Source organism: Nomia melanderi, chromosome 7 (assembly GCF_051020985.1).
Source record: "Nomia melanderi isolate GNS246 chromosome 7, iyNomMela1, whole genome shotgun sequence".
Taxonomy (NCBI): Eukaryota; Metazoa; Arthropoda; class Insecta; order Hymenoptera; family Halictidae; genus Nomia; species Nomia melanderi.
The window spans coordinates 16,631,307-16,649,494 of NC_135005.1; the positions used below are offsets into that span (position 1 = coordinate 16,631,307).

Sequence of the window (18,188 nt, forward strand, 5' to 3'; positions counted from 1 at the left end):
AGCGCGGCCTGCCAGCAGGGACCGATATTTATCGTTGGTTTTCATTCGAGCCGGGGGAGAAAAAGGTGAGCGATGACGCCACCGATAATTTCGCGGCTAGTCGCCGCCGGATCGATCCGACGGACATTCCGGCCCATTTCCCGACGTGCCGCTGACGTTCTTTCACTTTGCGTTTCGTTTGTTCTCGAATCTCTCGTAGTACCTTCGCCAGCTAATCCCTTTTCCTTGGGATATCAATATACATAGAAATATGCAGATTCTAGATCTTGTATAGATCGTACAAGCAACGATTCCTCGAGATCTGCCTCGAGGTCTACAAGCCGAAGATCGAAAGAAACAATTTCAACAGCATAGACCCGCGAGTCCAGTGAAAGTGGTCCGTGAATCATTCTTTCGCGGAGACAACCACCGTTTCACCACCGCGTTCGTCCCAGTTTCTCGAATCCGCTCGGAGAGCCTCGAAAAACCGTGTACGAGCCGCGTCCAAGATCGCCGCAACATTGTGGCGCAACCGTGTCGTGCTGGAAGCCTGGCCGCGGGCTTAATTACTGGTTAAAAAGTCAATTAGCGGTGACCGTGTTTGTTAACCTTCCACGGGTGCCGCGTGACACGCATACCTACGGTGTGTCTTCCCAAGCCAGCCGCGGTGGCACGAAACCGTCGAGCGTAGAAAAGGGCAAACGTCGGCGGAGAGCGTCGTTCCCTCCGCCCCGCATCGTCTTTTCTTTCCTGGCACCCCGGCCAGCCTCGCACCCACACTCGCGTGCCTGGATGGAGGGTCTGGTAAAAAAGTACACGTCCAATTAAACGTTGAATCACTCATCCTTCCCTCGCCGGTTTTCCCTCCCTGTCCTTTCTTCATTGTTCTCTCGGCCCGTCTTACGGCGTCCCGCTACTCCGTTAGCTATCGTTCCCGGACAATGAGTGCAATTGCTTCGGTTTCAGTAAGGTTAACGCACCGGGTTAAATGCCGGGGAATTCGGTGTCGCTTTCGGGCGGCGCGGATCGTGGGCCCCCGCGTCGCCCCGCCGCCGGGCATTAAAGGTTCGTTAAGGGCCAGCCCCGAGAACGTCAATCCCGAGCTGCCTACCCTGCGGCGTTCCGGATTCTCCCCTCCGTTCGGGAACTCCGCTCCCGACCTCTTCGCCCCCGTCCGCATTTTTTATCCGACTCGCCGGCGCAACACCGATACGTTTTCTTTTTTCGTTTCCATCGGTTTCGTAATCAGGCGTCGCCCTTTTCCCCCGGCCGATCCTCCGACGTTCCTGACGTCTGGGCAGCGTCGCGGCCGGCAAGAAGCCTGATTGGCGGATAGCCCCGCGCGGCCCAGGTATCCCGGCATCCCACCATTCGGCGAGCTTAGCATAGCAAAAACTGGCCAAGTCCCTGGAATGCAATCCCCCGGGAACCACGTGGCCGATAAGTTACGGGCAACGCTCTCCCGCGATGATTCACGCTAGAATCACAATCTCTGTTTTGCCGCGCGCGCCCGCCGACGCCGCCGCGGAAATTGCTCGCGATCCCCTGGAATTCGTATTCATCAAGTCGCGAGTTCTGCAAATAACCCCGGCCCGTTCCCGCGATTACTCGCGATTTCGCTGCCGCGCGAAATGAAACGTCGAAACGTGCCAGCCGAAGACGTTCGCCGCGACATCGGCTGATTAAACGCGATACCGTGCCTCGCCGAGTCCGGTTACCGTCCGCGCTATTCTCTTTTATGTACGCCACGCGTTCCGCGAATAGCGAGCGTTTCCTCGGGCGACTTTTTCCACCGTGATCCCCGTGCCGCTGTGCTCTTCATTCGCGAATTAATTTCGTAACTTTACGCTCGAGAGCCATTCGAGGATTACAATCTCGGTAAACTCGTCTTCCTCCTCCGCCCGTGTTATCGAACGCTAGAATCATAAACAGAAAAGTGTCCCCCTGAACGTCGCGAAGGTAGAAGCCACGGACACGTCGAAAAAACCGTTCCAGTCTCTTTATTCGATCCCACGGTCCGCATCCATCATCGCGTCGCACGGTTTCGCATTAAAGTTTCGGCCGTTCCACTTTGAACGACACGCGAACCGTGGAATTTATGAGTCACGCGGAAAGCCGAAAGAAATCCGGCGGGTACGCGAGCAAATCCGGCATATCCTCTTTAAGCCGAGCTCTCGATCTTTAAAACGATCAAGCCCGATCCCCGTTGCGTTCACACTCGAGTGGTCGTTGCAACGGTTGCAGATTGCACAAGAGACCGTGGCAGTGTATCTCTGCTGCGAGAGGGTACACGCCGCTATCGAGCGGGCTGAAAGGAGACGGCGACGGGGGATGGGGGGGGCGAGGAGACAACCGAATGAATTGCAGTTTGCACGGCGAAATACTGCAAGGTCATTGCTCCGGCATTAGGGACGACCAAACGAACGATCTCCGGAATGAGCTGGATGAAAGCACGGTCTCTTGATCGAAGGAAATGACGGACTCCTCTCTCTGCCTCTCCTTCTCTCTCTCCCGCCCTCTAAACCGTCCTCTCCCTCCCCGTTCGCGTTTCGACCACGATTGCGCGGGTCCGCTTGGCCGAGCAAGCGGCCAGGCTAAATCGTTCCATTCTAGTGCCAGTTAGAGTTCAATGAATTCTTCGTCCCGCTCCTTCGGAGCAACGGCTACGTTGATAAGCGGTGCTCGACTCGCAGCCCGATCTTCGCGTCCGATCTCCCTGCAGGGTGTCTTTATCATTGGCCAATTACCGTCTCGAGCGACTCGCAGCTCCCTTCAGCGGCGCGCGCGTTCGCCTCGGTGATCGATACTCGCGTTACCGATCCACCTCGGATTATTCGGCGGACCGGCGCGCATTTTTCAGTTACATCGAAATCGCCGGCACCGGTCCCCGGCCGGCGAGAATCCGCCGGAACCAGTTTTGATCGAGGTCAGTATGAATCGACAACAGTATCGATCAACACCGGCTGCTTTAAGCGACGCGCGCGAATAGCCCGACCTTTTTTCGAGACAAAGGCGCAATTACCCGGGGAATATCGCGGTGAATTAACCAGCCGTTTTCCCCGAGCCGAGTGTCAATAAGTTAAAAACGAGAAACGACAGCGAGACCGCCTCGCGTCTGAATCCGCGTACGCCCGTTGTACGCGAGGGGCCGGGGCTGTTCCCCTCGCGGGTCCTCCAGGCGATTCCAGTTCCCATCGGAGCGGCTCCTCCTTTCTTGATGAAATTGGGCCCCGGAATCTAGGTCGCGTTCCCGTCGATTCACAAAGCGGGCGGACTCAGTCAGCCGCGAGGAGAATGCAGCGCGGAATAAAATTATCGATCACGGGACAAACAGAACAGAAAAGGGAGAGGCAAAGAGATGTACGGCAAAGACAAGTGGGAGGGGGAGGAGGAGGGTTGAAGAGGGACGACGACGACGACGACGACGACGACGACGACGACGGGAGGGAGAGCCGACGGGCACATGGAAAGGACAGCCGTGCTCCGGGCTTTCATGCAATTTCGTTAAAAGCATTAATTTGGATTAAAAGATCGTCTGCGCGCAGGGAAGACGGACCCCTTCAAGGAACACTGTACACCATCGCGGCCGAGGTTAATTGCTCGTTCACGGAGCGCGCCTCCGCGGGGGAACGAACATTTATTTAGGAATTATTCGTTTCTTACCGGCGAACGAGAGTTTCTCGTACGCGGCCCCCTTCGCTCCCGGACCAGTGTTCCCAATTTGGAGGCGCGCACCGGCGAGACAGCGGACTTTATGATCGGACTCTTAATACCGCGGTTCTGCTGGGATCATCGGCGCTTCGATTAACCCGGCCGCTGCATAAAATCCCCGGAGACGCAGGAAATTTATTCCCGAGCCGTTTAGTAATCCGAGTTTAATTATTAACCGGCGTTCTTGTATCTTTCTGCTTCGCTCGTGATTCGTCTGCCCCCGTAACGCCGGCGAGTGTTTCATAACGTTCCGTTCAACCGTTTCGGGAAAGTCGACAATCGAATAGGTCGCTTTCGCGTCGCGGATGCACGGCGGTGCTCGAGTTCGTCGCGAGTTCCGTTGCGTTCGCCGATTAAAACGCGGCAAGTGTCCCGAGTTTGTTCTCGCGTCGAATATTGTACGCGACGATGAGGCAAATCGCTCGAAATTATAGGTCATTAAGTAAGAGCGCGGCTGAAACTCGGGAGATTAAGGGGTCGCGTCGTTCCAGCTAAGTCTGCGGGAAGTACGGACGGGAAACTTCAAAAAAGGAGCATCGGGACGTCGCCGGCAGCCGGGGCGACGGGGGCGGAGGAACTCATTAGATTCTGCGGACGATGCCTCGCAGAAGTTTACTTTCGAAATATCGGCAAACGATGAACACGGAATCTCAACGAGGAACAGAGAGAATGGCGGATCATTCTTATTGCAGTCGGGTGCGCGTCGGTGAAATTGTTAGTTGCCAAACTTACGGTACCATAAAGCTCGTCGAGGACAACGTCCTCTGTCCTCGTAAGTCCGTGCGTCGACGTGTTCCCGCGGAGTTTCGTTCCCGAAAGTTTCACAGTTCCGTTACATCTACCCGGTTGTTTCATATTTTTATTATCTCGTTACGCCCGTCGCTATTATGTCGCGCACGCTCCGAGGGAACTCCGGATCGGTGTTCCGCCGCCGGCTTAAGCCGCTCCTTCCTCGCGGGACGCCGTTTCGCCGATTCCCGTGTAATTCCGGATAAATCGGTGGGTTCGTTAAAGCCCCGCGCGATCAATTTAAATCGTAATAAAGACGGGGCTCGCCGGCGGAACGATAGGCGCGATAATGCATTCGAATCGTTGAATTTCGAAGTGAAACTGCGTCGTCGCCGGCCGATTCGGCGCGCATACGAGCCAGCCTGCTGCAAGGGAAATTAATACCGGGGTTACGAAAGCGGCGGCAATCGAAAATCACTTTATTATACAGCTGCGTCGTTAACCGGCATTCTTGGTCAGTCGGTTGCGCCACGGTCGTTCGTTCGTTCGTTGTTTGCACCGATAGCCGGGGCGCCCAGTGTACCTCGCCTCGTGGCTACTCGGGAATAGGGTATCGTACTAGTAAATTTTACGCTCCGCGGCATGAAATATTCATTAATAAACCGGTAGGTTTCCATTCATAAAGCGAGCGAGCGAGCGAGCAAGTGAACGCGCGACCGAAGATACCCGAGGTGATTTTAATTTATGGTAGACCGGATAACAGCTATCTTTCGGCGATTAATTCAGTAATCGTGGAATATTCTTATCTACAAACGAATGTGCAACGTAAGTGACATTTAATTTGTACAAGTTGTATTACACAGTTGGCCGGTGCCGTTGACAAACCCATCTAGATAACATTACGATGAGAGTACATTCGGGAATCGGCGGTTGACAAGGACACATTCACGCTGGATTTCGTAACACATTTCATAACACGCTTCTGCATACACGATCCCCTGCTGGTAAACACGCGAAACGTGCTAACCATCTGGCAAGCCAAACGTAACGCTATCCTCGTAGATCAGCTCCCTCGCGTTATTAATTTATCGCCACTTTCGTCGGTTGCGCGTGCGCGATCGGCCGGCCGTAGGATAATGAAAAACTGCAGGGATGGAATTTTTCAATCAACGTCAGCAGACGCCTCGGATTACAATGCTGGGATCGCGCCGATAAGACTCCTCGCCATCGTTTCCCATCGTTAACCCAGATCTGACACCTTGTAATTTAAGAGGTAAATACGTTTCAGACCGATGCTGTTTGAATTGGACAAGGACAACCGCTCGCAAGACACATTCCGCCGTTGCGAATTGACGCATGAGCTCGCCGGTTTTCCTTAACACTTATCGCCTCAGCTGTTAACGATTATTTCTAGCACGTACATTTATTACCTCCGTCCGTATGCCGTTACCGTTTCGTTTTTCCAAGGATTCGCGAACGTCAACTTCCGTAACAGGCGACTTCGAGCAACGCTCGGCCCGACGTATTTACCGAACGGAACGCCAAGGATTCTCCTATGACTCGACGAGAACTTTCACATTCCGGCGGAGTATCGTCCATTGTGCGCGGAATTACAGGCGGCGATTGTCGAGTCACTATATTTTTAGAAGAGCGGACCGCAACATTGCGGCCGAGCCGTCGGGAGAAGTCATCGAGCGAAGTGTTTCAATTCCCCTCGGCGAGAGAACGCATCCAGGTCTGGTAAACAGCTGCCTAAAGACGATCGGAATTATTCCGTCCGCGGGTCGGGGCAACAATACAACGGGTCTATTTATTGGCCGGCACAATGGCCGATCTAACACGCTCGAAACCGGCGCGCCGCGGCAGGCGAACGCGTCGAAACGAATGTATTATACGCACACGCGCGTCGTTCGGTAAGCCGATTCATGCCGGAACACCGTGACGCGCGAAAACATATAAATCTTCGGAAGTTTCCCAGCGTTAACGGATCGAAGCCACGGCTCGCCGCGGTGGGCGTGTGCGTCGACGGACAACCGACGGAACAAAAACACGAATTTTCCATTCGAATCCCGCACGCTGATCCATCCGCGACGCGCGCGGCCCTTCGCGCACCCGTTGCGATTCCGCGCGACGGATGATTCCGGCGGCCTCGAATCGACCGGAAGAAAAGCCGAGCCGGTCGGGAGAGCGCGCGAGGTCGGTCGAGCGAGACGAAATATGCGCGCGGAGCAAACGCCAGCGCGATGGAAGATGGAAAAAACAAAGCTAGAGAAAGAGGGCGGGACGCGGACAGGAGAAAGATGGGAGTGGAACGAGCGTAGGGCTCCGCGGACGCGGTTTCCGATAGCCATCGTTGCATCGTATAAATCTACTTAACAATAGCCGAGAGGAGAGCACTTCCTGAAACGGGGCCGCGGATGCGCTTCGAAAGCGCTAATAAAAATCGACGAGCCGACCGGTCGTTCTGCGATCGTTCTGCGTGGTCTGTGCAACGTTTGTAACCCTAATCGCGCAGTTCACTGCGATTTTCTTTATCCTTTATCGTAATGATACTAATTCTTTCAGCGATGAATTCTTTATTTTCTCACATGATCATGTAATTCTTTGTTTCGCTTTGATCTTTCATTAAAATATGCTCTACGCGCATTCGTCCTGCGTTCGACGAGTACACGCTCCATTTTTCGATTTTATTGCGAGAACGAGAGGTTTTTCCAACTAAATTCCACAGTTAACTGGTTAATTTAGGAACCACGCAGTTTCTCGAATGTGAGAGAGTCAAAACAGGAAATCGGTGTTGCTTCGATCTTACTTACATCGTAAGAAACCTTTTACTTAGCGAAACGCACTTCTTTCGTTCCGATCTTCGCGTGATATTCGAAGAAAGTTTGCGCAACGATTTTCAGTCTACTTGCGAAACTGCCGGTGAAACAAGCTACATCGAGAGACTCGAAAACGGTTGGAAGGCGAGGAGACGTGCATCGAAACTCCAAGAAACAAACACGCGTTCGTATCGGAATGTTGCAACGGTAAACGATGTAACAAGAAATTCGGCGGAAATCGACGGAAGGCAGTGTATTTGCGTTCGCCATGCTATCCCGAAGAAACGGCTGCACAGCGGAACGCCGCGGAGGCATCGCGGCGAGGTCTCGTGTCGCGATGGATGCGGACGGCAGGGGGGGAGAACGTGTAACCGCGATATTAAATAAAAGAGGAGCACTTCAGTCGAGCACGAAGCAAGCCGATTGTCGATGGATTTCCACCTCCCCGGCGGCGCACGTGCGCGCACGTTTATTATGGTGTACGGTCACCAACACGCGCGCGAACACCGTCGGCCGTGTCTGCTTGAAAATGCACCACTATTAAAGCGCATCCCTCGCATCCTCTCCTTTCCGGCAGCGCGCGCGGTATTCGTTGATATGCAGACGATGACACGCTTTCCGGTTCCGGCAGATTTCGCACTCCCGTCTCGTATACCGCGAGAGCTCCTGGATCTTCTCGCGCAAATCCTCCCGGGGCCGCTTCGAGACGCACCGGCCCCCAGTCTTCGTCCATTTTTCATCGCGCCAGGCGGAATACACCGGCGATCGTTATCGCCCGCTCGCGAGAGGAGAAGAACGCGAAGCCGAGCTATTAGACGATTTTATGGACCCCGCGTTTAAGAATCCCACTACTGGACGGAATATCGAGCGCGACACGGAAGATCGTGAAAGCGGATCGTAATTGTCGAACAGTTACGATTGTCCGTCGATTACTTAACACCTTCGCGACGCGTGACGCACGCCGCAGCGCGTAGGAAGTCGACGAGACTTTTTCCTAGAATCTCATTTGCCTTTTATGAGGACGATTTATCGCGTCGAACGCTTGTAAACTATCTGACCCGTCAAAATTACCCGTTTCTTCTTTCCGTGATTGTTAGAAAGATAACAGCCGCTCCGGGGAATTACCGGAGAAATTGATTTATCGATACGCGAACCGAACCGTAAATCAATCGAAATATCAACAGATGTTTCTAGAAACATTTTGAATCGATTCAACTGCTGGCTCCAGTGTTAACGAAAGATCGTAATTAAGAAGATTCCTACCGAATCAAGCTCCGATCACATAGAATACAATTAATCATATTCTTATCCCTCCATCTTCGCGACCTTCCGCCTTTCCCATCCGGACACATCCCCCAGCAGCTCGAATCCTCCGATCGGTAGATCAATTTCCCAGCGAGACCTCCATCATCCAGGTGAAAGTCCCGGGGAATGATAGTAGACGAAAAACAGGAGATTCCTTTAGATGCGGGTAACGGGCGGCGCGCGCGGACCGTTTTGCCGGTCGGGCGGCGGCGGGGATGAAGTCTCGACGGTGAAAACTTTTCTCCGCGCTTTGGGGAACACGATCGGACGATACATCGCCGGTACGTGCGGAGTATATCGAACCCGGCGCCGGTTAACGTCGAGAGCCGTGCATACGCGGCGGTCCGGCCACCGAAAAACCACCGCGCGCGGACCGTCGCACGTGCGCCTCGCATATGCATCGTGCCCTCCGGCGCATATGGGATCATCCCGCCGCCGGTGAATTCATTTTCCTCGGTTTCCCTTTAAACGGTCCCTCCTTCCTCCCCGCGGTTCCCCGGCGTTGCTCTCGCCACGGGCGAACCGAGGCGTGCACGACGTACGAGCTAACTTGTAATCGCCTCGCGGCCCCGGTTATCCGAGGACACACTTTTCTCTGTTTCTACTCGGCTTCACATCCTCCGGAGACAATGTGGCGTCTGTCTTCGAGTAGCGGCCTGGAAAATGCGGCATTGCGCTGAAATTCAAGGGAGACCGAGAGGAGAGACGCTGCTGCCGCATTCACCGTCCTCGTCGCGTCCCCCGTTCGACTATCCGTCCGCCGGTGCACCGGCAACAATACCACGAATTTTCCTTCCTCCCCCGATTCCTCGGGCCGGGTCGCCGCAATCTTGCCGAGGTTTTTTTCTCGGTCGTTCCGCGCGCAGCCCGGCGACAGACTCCCGCAAATCACATTAACATCAACCGTGTCACGTGTTTTCCTGTTTTGCAACCGAGACGCCGACACGACGCCCGCCCGTGAATGCTCCCTCCCATCCTACTCCGCGCGCGTATCTCGCGCGGCTTTATGATTCGCGTTTTCGGCTGGCCGGGCTCGATTGCTTTGTTCCCTCTCGTGTGTGGGTCACTCGACCTCGTTTGCCCCGCGCCCCTTTCCGACCCGTTCGTTTCTCTCTGAACCTCTCTCTCTCTCTCTCTCTCTCTCTCTCTCTCTCTCTCTGTCTGTCTGCCTTTCTCCGTTCCTCTCTACCCCTTTTCGGTATCGCTCGCCCGTCCCTCTCGCGCCGTTCGCCTCGCGTTTTCCCGGTCGCGAATTTGAAGGATTGCGACGCGCTCCCGGCCGCTCGCGCGGAGTTATGCAACTGAAGCACCGCTCGACTGCGTGATTATTTCATGCGTGAAAGTAGCGCCGGGAATGCCAGTCGCATAATAATGTCGAATATGAAATTGCCGGCGCGAGGATGCGAGATCTCGGCAACGCCGGAGCTCGAGACGCTCCGGGCTCTGCGATTCCGACGCGGTTCTGCGGGTACGCGCCGCTGCCCTGGGTCCGGGACGCTTAAGGAGACGCGACAGGTGCAGAAACGCGCCGCGATTAGTTCGCAGGCGTTCTCGAGCCTTCGCCGACCACCGTTTCGCCTGTCTTTGATTCTGGAATTCGCGTCTGCGTCGCCTGATCCGACGGAATTCCAATGTTTCACTTTGCCGACTCGTTCGGAACGTTCGATAGATCGCGGTGTTTTTGATTTTACTCCGCGATCATCGGGACTGATCGAATGTTTTCGAACAGTAGCATGTATGCTTGGTTAAGCTGCGATGAGATATTACGAGAAATGCTTGTGAATCTGTTCGATTTTTTCGAACGATCGCAAGAAACGCGGTAAAGCATCGCGTAATTCTATCGGTCGTGAACGATTTTTCCATTGAATATCCGCGGTAGCCAGCGTTCGGCTCTTCAAACGAGACGCGTTGAGACGTAAGTGCCTCTGTAATTACTAACGATAACCGCTCAATGTCTAAATTAATTGCCCGTTGGACTGGCACGCTATAAATCAGTGTAAAATCGTGACCCATTTTAAACTCGTTCTATTGGCGCGACTTGATGCCCGCAGAGTTATCAGTGATTCATGTGTTTAATCACGTAATAGTACTATCTGATCGAGATTACATGTCCAATCTGACATTCCGCATTACGATTCGGGAAAGTAGGTAACGACGGTGGAGTTCGTGCAATAAACAGAGATAAGGAAGCGAATTAAACGCACTGTTTCTGAGAACCAGTTATTACTCCTCGATTCATGTAAGCGATTCCGCGCGGCGAATGGGAGCGTTGCCCCACTTGCCCCCCGGTGAATCGTAGAACGGCATCGAAAAGTAGAATCACCGGCGCCGCGTCCCGATTCGGGAGAAAAGCAGAACCGACCGCAGCAGCAGCGTGCGCGCGCGCTCGCGCGTTCTTTTCAGGTTCGGATCCCAAAGGAACGCACGGGGGAATCGTGTATTCATTAGCATTGAAAGCTTCATTAATCTCGCGCCGGTACGCGCTCGATCGAGCGTTCTCTTCTCTGTTATTATTTGAACGACGCTGATCATTACGGCTACACGGTGCCGCACGTACACGAGTTCGAACGAAATCGAGGGTATCGGCGAGAGACGTTGCGAAACTGGCTCGATCGACGCCGCCATACCCTTGACATTTCGAATTATCGTTCGCGCGACAAATCCACGTTGCTCTCTCGCGCCGCTACACGCTTCGCCGGACGCGTTCGCGTCGCCGGCAAGTTCGCTGGCGAGTCGAAGCTATCCGGTGGTAGACGATCGATCTTGTCCCTCGCCGGGAGGAGAGAGAACGAAGCTGTAAGAAGCTGCAGGTACGCTGAAAGGACACAGTCGAGTCTCGTTGATGGGTTCTCATAATCCATTTAGCCAAGGAACGCCCAAGAGAAAACTTTCTTGCGGACAGAAGAACCGGGCGAACTTCACGGTACTCCGGCCGAATGGTCTGATTAAAAGGCGACAGTGCAATTTGTCCGACATGTCCGCTTTCAGTATCCTCTTTAGAATGTTCCTCGTTGAATATAACCCTGCTTGCCACGGCGCTCCGCGGATCGCTGTACAATCCTGGCTCGTATAATCACCGACGAGACTCGGACAATTAGAAGTTGATGTAACCCCAGAAACGACGGATAAAGGTATCGCGTACTCAACGAGCAGCCACCGGAGCTACTCGAACGAAGGACACCGCGGCGCGCTGAAAGTAGCGCCGATCGTCCTCTGAGAGATCGTTGTCCACTGCGAAAGGCGAGATTAAAAAAGAAGTTCCCACGAAGTGTTCTCCAGCGGAACGCGAGTAACGGAGCGCAGCGGGGGAGGGAAAAAAGGAACGATTACATATTAATAGCTACGGGGAACCTTGTCGATCTCCTCCGTTCACCGGTTGAATTCGATTCGCGCTGCTCTGCCGGCACCGGAAACCTCTTTTTCTCATGCAAACGAGCAATTAGTCGTACGTGCCTTCGCGATTGAGTCACGATCGCGAACGAGGGGACGAAGAGGAGGCGGCGGAGGCGGCGGCGGCGGCGGAGGAGGAGGAAGAGGAGGAGGAGGAGGAGGAGGAGGACGATGATGACGATCGCGGTGAGGACAACGACGACAACTTACGCTCGACCTGCCGCACACGTATGCATACACGTACGGACGAGTATATACGCGGCGATTGCGCAACCGGCAGTGCCGCGCGTAGCATCCGGTGAGTAATTTTAGATGCGTCGGTATGCACGCGTGTGGTCACGCCGCGCGCCGCAGCGCTGGAGAACGAGGAAAAGGGTAACAATGCTTTTCCCGTTGTCGAACGGGAAACGAAGCCTCGTCTATCGCTCGTACCACTGGAACAAGAAGATTCGAAGGCTATCGAATCGTCCTCGACGATTCCTTCGATCGCTGATATCGATTTTAGTATGGTGCAGTCTTGACAACGAGTGCAATGATACTTGCAAGTCATTCTTTGCATTGTGTCTACTGGAATTCGTAGATTTTATATAATAGTTTTATAGCATTAGTTACGGGAATGCGTGAGATTATAGAATAATTACTTCTCAGAGATCATCTCTAACTTTTGAATTCCTTGTCCTTAGCACTAGATTCTAGAGTATTTATTATAAGCTTTATTCCATCGTTCCTAGAATGATCGTTAACGTAGATCATAGAGATTAGTGTTTCAAGAACGGAGCATTATAAAATGCATTCGCTGAACAGCATCCCTAAAAATCGACTCGAACTTCACCAAATAATGTTTAAAACGTTTCATATCCATCAAACTACCAAGTTCCATAAGCCTAGCGTCGCAAATCATTTCGAATCCCCGTTCTTGCGCAAGACGATTCGGTAATCAATGTTTGAACTCGGATACAGGCATCCGTATCAGATGACATCAGCAGCGCTAAATGCTCGAGATCCAATTCTAAACCGCTACCGTCGTCGACTCATTGTTCGCACAACCGTAAGTGACGTGAAATTTGCTCCTGATAAGCGTTAATACTGGCCGGGTTAGATCACGCCGGCGGACGGAACAAGTGGCTTTCATGTAAATGTTTGTATAGGCTGTTCCAGAGAGATAGGTCAGGACCAGTTTTATGCCCACGTGTTCGATACACTGCGGAGATTAATCATTATCGACTGCGTTTATGCGACTTCGACGCGAGATTGCAGCGTCACGTCATGAAGACTGCCATGATGTTCGGAGCCGTGCGCGAGTCACCTTGATTGATGAATCATATCATCGATCGCTCGATAATGGTCTACAGAATTCGCGAAACGCGTTGCAGCCACTTATCCCGAATTCATCCCCTAATTCATCCCCTAGCCCTCCATTCATCCGCTTCTTCCGAAACGCTTCGCGCATCAAATCCCCGCGACCGTTATTCTACATTTTTCTCGAAATCTTTCCCCTTATACTCGTCCCGCATTCCAAAATCCACGAACAACAACCCGAACCGATCGACATCGCCGTCCCCGGCTCTTTATTCTCCGCGTTAACCGGTTGAAATTCCAGCTCGAAGTACCCGTGCACGTTGCGCGGTGATTTACAAATAATTTCGCGGCGAGGCGGAGCGGCGTTATCGCGGTTCCGCACGACGGCGTCGATACGCGCGCGTTACATTTCGCGAAAGGATTCCGCGGCGACCGATCTGCTCCTGTAAATATTGAAATCGATCCCCGAAGCCCCGCGCGAGGCATCCGTCGCGCGCAGGCGGGACGCGGGGAGAGCTCGCGAAGCGATCGCGGCGCGCGCCCGCGCGGTTTCCAGCTCGCGGAGCGTTCTGGATGGAAATTATCGCGCAACGAATGGAGCCGGGTCGTTCGATTGCCCGTGAAACCGGCTGTAATGCTTTCGCCCGGTATCGTCGTCGGCGCGCCCCGAACGCGGGCAACTTTCGGCCGACGATTGCCGCCGCGTCGTTCGATAACAGACGGCGCTTCGATGTTTCCTCCGTACGAGAAACCAATTAACGATCGAGCGACGAGAACATCGGGAGAAGAGGAAGGGCCAGTGGAACAGGCGAAAAAAGCGTCGGTCCCGATACCGTTCATTGTCAGCGATTGGCACGAAAAGGAAACAGAGCGCGTTCCGCGGTTGGAAAGCGCGACTCGCTCCCCGCGCGATCAGCGATAAAATATTAACGCGGCCCCGGTTTTCCCGGCCGCGACCAAAACGGAGTACCTTCGCACGCGTACGAACTGCCGATATAATTCGAAAGGTCGCCGCTTCGCGGAGGACCGCGTTTCGCCGCCGCGGAGGAGGAACGACGACGGACGAGATTTCCATGGTTCGCCGAGCTCACCGGAGATCGTTGCAGGCTAATACGGGAGATAATCGTGACGAACGTTTCGTCGCGGTTTTCTTCGGCGGGAAACGCAAGTTTCTGGTTTGCAGCGTTCTTGCGGGAGTGGTTGCGCGCAGTTTCGCGCGGCCTGCTTTTCGAGCTATTTTTACTACTTAACACTAGGTCTACAGACGTTTATTCTACAGTTTATTCTATTGTTCCTGGAAAACTACGTGTTCGTCTATATATATCGAAAATTGTAGATAGTGTCGCAATGTGTATTCGAATAATTGCACGAATCAAAGCGACTTGAGCTGTCGCTGATTGTTTCAAACATTCAATATCCGTGAAATCGACGGTTCTACTGTTAAATACGAGCTTCGAGAATATGGTGGAATATTCTTATAGAAATCAAGGAAGATAATATCGAAGCCTGCTCGTGTGATTTGAGGTTTCACACTCCGTTGTCGCGGTCCGCGCGCTTCCTGAAAATGGCGGAAGCCGAGACACACTCGTATCCGTTGGCGTTTCGTAAGCACGAATCACTCGGCGAGCGTTATCGAAGATCAAGTTTGAATATTTGAAAATTGAAATTTTCCGTTTAAAATGAATTTGGAAAGAATGTTCACGACGAAATGAATCGGTTGCGATCGGCGAGCGTCATCGAAGATCAAGTTTGAATATTTGAAAAACGAGATTTTCCGTCTGGAGCGAATTTGGAGAGAATGTTCACGACGAAATGAATCGGTCGCGATCGGCGGCAACGGTGTCGTGCCCCGGCGTGAATCACGGCGGAATGGTTAGACGAGCGTAACGTCTGTTTTGAAAGATAATGGAGGCGGCGGGGAATTGAAATTCCTAATACGTGCCATCGGGCCGTGTAGGTACGCGGCATACGAAGCGTCGATAATTGGCCAACAGAACCGCGACCCTCGAAACTGCATAGAAAACTGCGCTCGCCTGTGCAGGATGCTCGACGCAGGGAAAAGTTTATGCGGCCGGTGTTCGATCGAGCGGACTTTCGGTAAATTGGGTAATTTCGTTCTTTGGCTAAATCGCCACTAATTTTGCCGAGGAAACAAGCGTTTACGAACGAAAGGAGCGGATCGATAACGCTGTCGCGTTATTCCCCGTGAATTCTCTGCCGTTACGTGCTCCTACAGTCGCGCCACTCGAAGCTTCGAAAATTAAAGGACAACAGCGCCTTCCGCGTTATTACCCGGAATGCGATAAATCTTTCTTATAAAACGTTCGAACGCCGTAAAGAAAGAAGCACTCGAATCGGTTTCTCGAACGGTGTATCACCGCGCCGCGACTTCGACCAGCGAAACAACGCAAAAATGATTCCGCCGGCGTCGCATAAAATACGAAAGCCCGTGACAACTATACGACGCTGGTAGCGAACGTGTCAAATTGCTTGGTTATTCGCGACGTATCAATATGCAAAGTACGTCTCGCGGATTCAGGTGGATTTAACAGAAGAAACGCGCGCCGATACCACGGCGGACTTCGAATCTGGGTTACCGTCGTCGACATCCGCTCGACCGGCCGAAGAAAACTGCTACGCAATAAGGGGGGAGGAGGAGGAGGCCCTCGTAATCTCGGCTGCTTCCACACGCTCCGGCGCAAAAACTTTCAGCAAGCAATTTAATCTCGCCTCGTACGTGTCAAGTACCGCGCGATAAGACACGGAACGTTACGATAATTGAACACACGATTGTTTCAGCCGATAGATACGCGAAACGCGACTACGTGCAGTCTGCAACGGAATTGCACGCGGAAACGCGCCGGCGATGGCTCGCGCGAGGCGAGCCCGTCTCGGGGGAGCACATTCCCGCTTTAAAACTTGGATCAAACGGATCGTACGTTAACCATTATTTCAGCTTCCCGAACGGTAATTCGAACACTCGAGAGTATCCGTGGTTCAAGGAAACATGCATCGGCCGAATTAGAGGCGAGCCCGAAACTTTGCCGATCTACACCGATCCTCGCATCGATGGAATTGTTCGAAGGATAGAGGGAATCCGTTTAAACGCAACGGATATTTTTATTCGCCGAATAACCGGCAGCTGGACATAAATGAAAATTGCTTCTCCGTTCAAAGCGGACGCGAAAGATGCATCGCAGCGACGCGAGGAACAAAGGAGAGCGAAGATGTTTACGGGAAATAAGGAATTCCGTTTGATACGGGGTTCGATAACAAGTTCCCTAAAAAATTTAACTGCACGTCCCGCGCTCGTGCGAGCATTTTCCGTTGCACTCGGGCGCGGGTTACTCGAAATTCCCAAGAAACTCCGGTGGAAGTTGCCGCTCCGCGGGCTACGCTAGTTTCCCCACTTCGAAAACGGACGCTCTCATTCCGGAAGTTTCCCGATACACGGTTTTAAAGGACCCTGGACGGCGCTGACGTAACATCGTCGGACGGATCCCGCTCGTTGAACAATCGAATTATTTTTTTTTTCCTCCCCCCGCCCTTTCCTTTCGTCGTTTTTCCACCGCTTCGCGTTTTGTTTCCCTCGGCTCGAGGGGGACGCGGCGTCCCGCGAGAAGAATGCAGAGTCGGGCTTCGCATTCGAGCCCTCGTCCCAGAAAGCCGCGCGGGAGAATGGAAAAAGAGGTCGGAACTGTTACGGCGATTGTGTGTACGCGTTGTAAAGATAACAACGCTCTCTCGCGGCAATACCTACGCGGTTATCATTAAGACCGGCGCGCCGCGCGGCAGAAACGCTCGTAATCGTCCCAGGATTTCGTTCGTTTCTCGTTCGCGCAACCTGCTCGCGGGAGAATGACGGCGGGAGGGAGGGACGAAGATAAAGAGAGAGAAAGGGGGATAAAGAAAGAGAAAGCAAGAAGAGCGGGAACGATGGAGAGAGAGAGAAAAAAGGGAACGCCGGCGGTACCGCGGAATTCCTGGATCGCGAACGGTTGACATTCGCGTGAATTTAGTTGACTATGAATGGGTGACATTTGAATACTACGCGCGTACCTTCGACAAGCGTAGTCCCCGGCGCAGTCGTGTTACGTTACGGTTATGACTTCTATTACGTGGAATTTGTTCGTTCTGCCTGTTACGCGGAACGCGGCCTCTGGAACGTAGACATCCAATTTTCATCGTCGAGAAATATGTATTATGGTACGCGTGATTCTTAATGATGGTCCCCCGGTGGCTGCCGACGGCACGGCGGAATCAGTGTTACGGGAATTAATTGGAAGGCAACAGCGCGCGAGGATTTTCGGCGAACGAGATACTTTGCTTTCATTACGGCGAGTTATTCTACATTTTGAGCGACGGCAGATTAGACCGGCGAAGATCCGCGCTCGCGATAGTTTCACTTTGTACGGAAATTCTGGTTACCTTTTGGCGGAGTTTCCGAAATCGTGCGATGGAATGTCGGCGTCGGCTTACGGGCGAAGCGTTTGAGGCGTTCGCTCGGACGCGTGAAACTGTCGTTGCGACGATATTACTTTTATCCCGAACGCGAACACGTAATTCTCGATGAATTTATCGATTAAACGATAGTTCGCAAGCGGATTTAAGACACGCGACGTTGTTTCTCCCGGGACACTAATGGACGAATAAATAATGAATGGAGTATCGCGACGACATTAAGTCTTGCATTTAAAGGTCACTTAACCACGCATGCCGAACGATTATAAGTAAGAGAAAAGGAGAAGTTTATCGGTCGCACGCTTATTGCAATCGCGGCTCGATGAAAAATCGAGAAGCCGGAGAACCGGTTGTGTAACGTTTACGTTGTGTAGTAAAGATGAATCATATCAACGCGGCACGCATTTTCTGAATGACCTATAGAAACCATAGTACGCCGGTGTGCACGCCGTGTGTATATTCAGAGTTGCTCAACGCGGGGACCTTATATCATAG

General features: G+C 53.0%; 1 protein-coding gene across 2 annotated transcripts in view; it reads right to left on the reverse strand.

The window, feature by feature from the left end:
- LOC116424976 (Krueppel-like factor 6) overlaps positions 1–17,860 on the reverse strand; it is a 373,050-nt gene extending 355,190 nt beyond the window's left edge. For both annotated transcript variants that reach the window (XM_076369589.1, XM_031972080.2), the window contains exon 1: positions 17,661–17,860. The gene's annotated coding sequence lies outside the window, so the exon portion shown is untranslated. The remainder of the gene's footprint in view (positions 1–17,660) is intronic.
- Between the last annotated feature and the right edge of the window lie 328 nt (positions 17,861–18,188).